Source organism: Phaethon lepturus, unplaced genomic scaffold (genome assembly GCF_000687285.1).
Source record: "Phaethon lepturus isolate BGI_N335 unplaced genomic scaffold, ASM68728v1 scaffold51746, whole genome shotgun sequence".
Lineage (NCBI taxonomy): Eukaryota > Metazoa > Chordata > Aves > Phaethontiformes > Phaethontidae > Phaethon > Phaethon lepturus.
Genome location: NW_010548037.1, coordinates 5,289 through 12,557, shown reverse-complemented (window position 1 = coordinate 12,557; position 7,269 = coordinate 5,289).

Sequence of the window (7,269 nt, the reverse complement as noted above, 5' to 3'; positions counted from 1 at the left end):
TTTAAATTCTGTATATGCATTGAAAGTTTCCAATAAACCCAAATCTGAAATGAGCACAATTGAGTTGTCAGTGACAATGTGTTGGAAGCCAACTGAATGGCACTAGACAGAAGTCCAGGGTCAGGGACCTAGACCAGCGCTAAGCACAGCAGATGAAGTGGTTAGGACAGGTCAGGTGCCCAGGTGCAGCAGCAGGCTCCAGAGCGTTACATCAGGGGTTTGTGCGTGCAGGCAGCTCACAGGGATGTGGTTGGAGAGCCTCCCTGCTCACACAAGCCAGGCTGTTGACCAGACTCTCAGTGCAGGTCTGAAGATGACTGTCACTCCTGTGTTACCTCCCACAGCCACCCTCTACAACACACGAACATTCACCATCTCCCAAAGGCTGATTACAGACCTGACCATCAGCAGGTCAGATGGGCATGTTATCCGAGCGCAGGGAGCTGAAGGTGCCTGCCTGGAGCGTGGGTGAGTACAGACCATCTGGCTGCATTAAAGGCAGATTGTGAAAGGAAGCGACAAGCTGAGAGAGGGCTGAGTAACTCATCCTGCGGGGAAGAACGGGCACTGCAGAAAGGTGGTGTCTTTTGCAGAGGACTGAGCCAAAGAGGCAGGGAAGAGCAGAGCTGCGGGCTGAGCTACCAAACTAGTGCCCCAGTGCAGCCAGCAGCCCCATTTGGCCTTAATAGCAGCAAGCTGTGGCAGCACAGCAGCAACAGCAATCTGCTTTCTCTTAATACGCACTCTCTCCCCTCAGCAGCCTCTCCCATGTGGTGCCTAATGAACTCCTAGAACACCTCCGAACCATCCCTTACGCTCCTGTGTTACTGGTGGGCTTTTCCTAGGTTGAATTTCTCCTTACGGGGGCTCGGCAACAAATGCAGCAGGGAAAGTCTCCAGCCCACCCTCCATCTGGATTCACAGTGAGGATAGTGAGCCAGAGGACGAAAGGCGAGGACACAAGGACTTTCTGAGCTAGAGAGAAGGGAGCGTTACAGGCAGCTGGAGACAGGAGACCACAGCTGTAAGGGGAGCAGCAGGGGCATGGAGCAGTAGAGGGGATGAGCCCACATGCAGCCTGGTCTTGACCCTAGCAACAGGTCGAGCAGGGCTTGAATCTCTCACATGCTAAAAGGGTGCCCCAAACCACTGGCAACTCAGTGGGTGCACCCAGTTTAATGAACTGCAGATTCTTCCCCCAGCAGTGCCACATTTGCACATTTTGTCCTCAAGGTCCACAGCTCCTACTCGCCTCAGTACCCACTCACCATCCATGACAATAATGCTATTTATGCAGAGCATAGCTTCCCCCACCCAGAACTTGAAATAGTCAACACTTACTTTTGAAAACTGGCCTTTTTCTCCAATACTCTTATCTTCTAGAGTTTTCTTCTATTCTCAGCTGCTTTGACAAAGATTGTCCTATTAAGATGCTCTTCTGCTGGACAGTTCAAGCCAAAAAGATGGTGGAGTTCAAGCCAAAGTACAGGTGGAGCTGTACTTTGACACCCCTTTGCCCTTGCCTATTGCTCATTCTATGCTAGCATGTAGCTGAAAGCTCAGCTGGATCCAGCTGAGGGAAAGAGATCATGTTCAGGGATCGGACACATTCATACTGAACCCAGTCAGAATCAAAGAGGAGATGGAGAAGCCCCTTGACTTCCCCATTCAATCCACACCTGGCTGAAACAACTCATACCTCCTTGGCAGAAGCAAGGCTGTGCCTCATGATGCTGTTAAGAGACTGCACAGGACACCCCTAAAATCCCTGGCATGATGTCAGTGTTTTGCAAATGAAAGCTCCAGCAAACGGTTCCCAGCAGGAGGGTGACACACAAGAGATCTTGTCAGACCAAGGAAACAGCTCCAGCCTGCAGCTGTGCCGGAGCATCCCTCCTGCTCCAGCACTTCATTAAATGCAGATGTCAGAGGCTTAATGCTGGTCATCAGCCCACACTCTCACAGCTCAGGCGCACTCCTGCCTGTCAGCTGCTTGCTTTTCTTAGCAAGAGGAGGTGGCTGCACAGCCAGACTTTCCTTCTCCTGCGCAGGGAGGGTGGGAGGATTTTCATTTCGGTACAACAGCAAATGCAGAACCCTGAAATGATCGCAAACTCCCCCTTCTCCCCAACCCTATGCCCAGCTGACACCTGCCCTCCAGAGTTCTTACACGCTTTCCCAAAAACCTTAACCACAGAAATATCTTCTTCTTGGTAAATCTGTACACCAGTCTCTTCAAAGTCTTCCAGGTTCAGCTCAAACTGGATTTGAAACAGTGCCCGAAGTATCAAACAATTTCCTCTACTCTCTCCAGGCAAACAAGACAGTAGCTGGGGACAGTCATTAGCCTGGGAAGGGTCCATGAACCACTGCAATCTGACCCACAGCTCACACTTGCTGACCCTGTTATGTGCTACAGTTGCCAGCTGCAGTAATCACAGAATCATAGAATAGTTCGGGTTGGAAGGGACCTTTAAAGGCCATCTAGTCCAAACCCCCTCCAATGAGCAGGGACATCAACTAGATCAGGTTGCTCAGAGCCCCGTCAAACCTGACCTTGGATGTCTCCAGGGATGGGACATCTACCACCTCTCTGGGCAACCTGTGCCAGGGTTTCACCACCCTCAGCGTGAGAAAATTTCTTCCTTACATCTAGCCTAAATCTGCCCTCTTTTAGTTTAAAACCATTACCCCTTGTCCTATCGCTGCAGGCCCTGCTAAAAAGTCTGTCCCCATCTTTCTTATAAGCCCCCTTTAAGTAGTGAAAGGCTGCAATAAGGTCTCCCTAGAGCAGGAGGGGAACAACCTCTGCCTTCTCCAGGCGGAACAAACCCAACTCTCTCAGCCTGTCCTCACAGGAGAGGTGTTCCACTCTTCTGATCATTTTTGTGGCCTCCTCTGGACCCACTCCAACAGGTCCATGTCTTTCCTCCAGGTGGGGTCTCACCAGAGAAGAGTTGAGGGGCAGCGTCGACGTGCTGGCCACGCTTCTTTGGATGCAGCCCAGGATACGGTTGGCCTTCTGGGCTGCGAGTGCACATTGCCAGCTCATGCCCAGCTTTTCTCCACCAGTCCCCCCAAGTCCTTCTCAGCAGGGCTGCTCTCAATCCCTTCATTCCCCAGCCTGTACTGATACCAGGGGTTGCCCTGACCCAGGTGCAGGACCCTGCACTTGGCCTTGTTGAATCTCATGAGGTTCACACAGGCCCATTCCTTGAGCTTGTCCAGGTCCCTCAGTCATGTCAACCGCACCACTCAGGTTGGTGTCATCTGCAAACTTGCTGGGAGTGCATTTAGAGTCATAGAATCATTAAGATTGGAAAAGATCTCCAGAACAATCAAGTCCAACCATCAACCCAATACCACCATGCCCACTAAACCATGTCCCAAAGTGCCACATCTACACACCTCCAGTAACAGTGACTCCACCACTTCCCTAATATCCAATCTAAACCTCCCCTGGCACAACTTGAGGCCATTTCTTATCATCCTACTGCTAGTTACTTAGAGAAGAGACCAACATCCACCTCACTACAACTTCCTTTCAGGTAGTTGTAGAGGACAATAAAGTCTTCTCCAGACTAAACAATCCCAGTTCTCTCAGCCACTCCTCATAAGACTTGTGCTCCAGACCCCTCACCAGCTTTGTTGCCCTTCTCTGGACACACTCCAGCACCTCAGTGTCATTCATGGTAGTGAGGGGCCCAAAACTGAACACAGGATTTGAGGAGCAGCCTCACCAGTGCCGAGTACAGGGGCACGATCACTTCCCTACTCCTGCTGGCCACACTATTTCTGATACAGGCCAGGACGCTGTTGGCCTTCTTGGCCACCTGGGCACACTGCCAGCTCATGTTCAGCTAGCTGTCAACCAGCACCCCAGGTCCTTTTCCACTGGGCAGCTCTCCAGCCACCCTTCCCCAAGCCTGTACTGTTGCATGGGGTTGTTGTGACCCAAGTGCAGGACCTGGCACTTGGCCTTGTTAAACCTCATACAATTGACCTTGGCCCATTGATCCAGCCTGTCCAGATCCCTCTGCAGAGCCTTCCTACCCTCCAGCAGATCAACATTCCTGCCCAATTTGCTGTCATCTGCAAACTTGCTGAGGGAGCACTCGATCCCCTCATCCAGATCATTGACAAAGATATTAAACAAGACCATCCCCAAAACTGAGTGCTGGGGAACACCACTTGATCCCACTATGTCATTGGCGAAGAAGACATTAAACAGTACTGGTCCCAGTACATACCCCTGAGGGACACCACTCATCTGGACATTGAACCATTTGACCACTACTCCCTGGATGTGTCCATACAGCCAATTCCTCATTCACCCATCAAATCCATCTCTCTCCCATTTAGAGAGAAGGATGTTGTAGGGGACCATGTCAAAGGCCTTACAGAAGTCCAGACAGATGATGCACCTTGGCTTTCCTCAATACATGAGCTGCCACCCCAGACATGCTCCTGCTGTGTGGGGACAACATGGCAAGCCACAGGGAAAAAAGTAAGTTGAGGAGAGATAGTAATCTCCAGTGTCTCCATCACTGGCACTGGAGATAAGCTGGTGGCTGCTGGAGCATCAGAAGTCTGACACCCTTCTGCACACACCACTCTCACCTAGCTACAAACCTGGTTCACTGCTAGTGCAAGGTCCTTGTTGTCAGCAAGTGCAAAGAGAGCACTTTCTCTTCAAAGAGAAATAGCTGAACAGTGGACCGAAGTGCCACCCAGGCAAATCAAAGCAGAGGTCTGGGAACAATCAAAAGGCACTTGTGATTCTACTCACTAAAAGTCATCTTGCCTTTCAGCAGATGTCCCAAGATACAAACAGGATCAATAGCTGCATCTCTTCCCACTATCTGCACAGAGAATATCCACATCATTTACAAACATGGCTTAGAAGAGGTTTTAAGGAAGAGATTGTTCCTTTTTGGGGTTCCGGATGTATTGTGTAGGCAGGTGTAGGAGGGAAAGCAAGACACCGGACAAAAAACCTAGGAACCTGATCAGGTACAAACACTCAGTATCTGATAACAGATTGCTCTCAGGATGCAAGATCACCATTCAAAGCCCCACTGCAGGGCAATATCCTTCATTTCCAGGGGAATGAACTGCCAGCAGGTCTCTGATCCCAACACCAAACCAACCCAAACGTCAGTTTTTGTAGAACTGGAAGAAACCTTGCTTCCTAGCTTCTCCTTAGCCTGTTGCTCCCTTATTACCAAGTCCAGTTCACAGCTGAATAGCCACGAGATGATGGCAGCTTTGGGTCACGTGACCTGGCTGAGTGCGTTGGCATAAATCACAGGCCTCTACACAGATGATTTCTAATCATTTATTTTGATTCACAATTGCATTCATTTGGAAACAGTGCACATGATGCAAAATGGACACAGACACACACACCAGTCCTTTCAACACAGCTCACAAGTGTGTTTCACAAAGTTTCTTCCTAAAGCTTGGCGGGGGGGGAGGGGGGAGGAATACAAGGACAACAAAAACAAACCACCCCACAGTTCTTCCAGAGCCTCTCATTCTTCACATTATCAGTAAAGGAGTTCCATAAAGACAAGATCTTGGGAGGCTGAATTCCTGCATTTCAGAAAAAGCCTCACCTGTCCATAGAAAGGTTTTCACTGTACAAACATCCTGATAGGGGAAGAAAAATTTTAGGAAACTGTAGAGTTCTTCACTGAAAGCAATACAGGAAAACACATCCATAATCACACACACTTCCTGCCCTAATGAGGCAATATACATTCATATAGAAGGAAAAAAACAAGCACATTATTAAGACGTTAGGCAGTGAGGCAGTATCCATTTTATCTTCAGAAGAAGTTTTACAGCAAATGGTTTCATTAAGACACTTGAAAGCAACCTACTTTGAAGAAAAAAAAAAGCACCATCATAGCATGAAGTCTGAAATATGATTAGGAGTCACAAGCAGCACCAACTTGGGCTCACCAGTGACTTTTGTCATTTGAGGACAAGCTAAATGGGGAAACAGTCGACGTGGGGACATGCGACTTGCCTACAAAAAAAGCACGATTTAAGACGACACAGTTAGGAGTGCCAAGCCACCATTTACAGGGTGTCTCTAATGGTGCACAGTTCTTAGTATAGTCACGAAACAGCAGGGTGCTGGCATTTGGACACTGAGGGTTTAACACTACAACAGCAGCAGCATCAGAACCCTGGCCCCTTAAGAGTTGTCCTGGTCTGCAGAAGTCCACACTGTTTGTGAAACAACAAATGCCTCTTAAAAGGTCATGGTTAACGCAGGATAAACTCATTTCCAAGTCTGGGAGGAGAAACATCAAGGCTAAAAATATTACCAAAATCCTCCCCTGCTTCTGACCAGCTCTGGGTCCTCTCTTCTTACACAGGGAAAACTTTTCAAGGGCCAGCAGGGTACTGTCTTCTGCATCGCCAGGTACGTGCACACAGTTTTACAGGTGAGACAGTGGTCCTCACCTCAAGGCAACACACGCACATAACCCACAAGTCACCTGTCAAATGCAGCCTGCTCCAGCACCCAGGCAGCTGTTAACACAGTGGGCCTGATGACTGACTCTTTATACCTAGGTTTTAACACTTTTCTACCGGCATGGCCAATAATAAGCTCAGCAAGAAAATACTCAGAAAATAAATTGTCCTTTAGTGCACAAGAGATCATAACAGTCTGCCCTTGCTGTAAGTGCAAAAGGGAGCGTTACCCTTCAAGGGCTTCTTGCTAATTCTCAGGGCTATTAAAAGGAGAGCTCCAAAGTATGCATCTGAAGCTCACAACTCTTCCACCCTTTCAGATATCCTGTCACTTTATGCTTCCCATTCTCCCAAGGCATTCACAAAGTAAATCCTCTCAGGAAGAAGCCAGGATGGTAAAAAAAAAGCCATGTCCTTAAAGAAAAAGTTACCACTGCTATGCAGATTACAGCCACGTGAACTTCCTGTTCACTGGGGAATCAGCACTGCATTCTCCACCTAAAAAACCCCAGCCTTGCAACCATTTTAGTGTCCTGAATGGTTCCAGTTCGCTCTGGAATGCAAAAAATAAAATTTTCTTTAGCACTTTACCCCCACCTGTACGGGAGTGGGCTTGAGCAAGGTATGGAATGGTTATATTAGTCTGATGCCCTTTGTTCCTAACCTGCACTCCAAAGTCCACGCTGCCTGGGAGACCACCACAACTGAGGGAGTCTCGGTGTAAGCAGTTCAAATTAAATCTCCCATGCCAGAGCTCACCAAGAGACAAGGCTACACTGA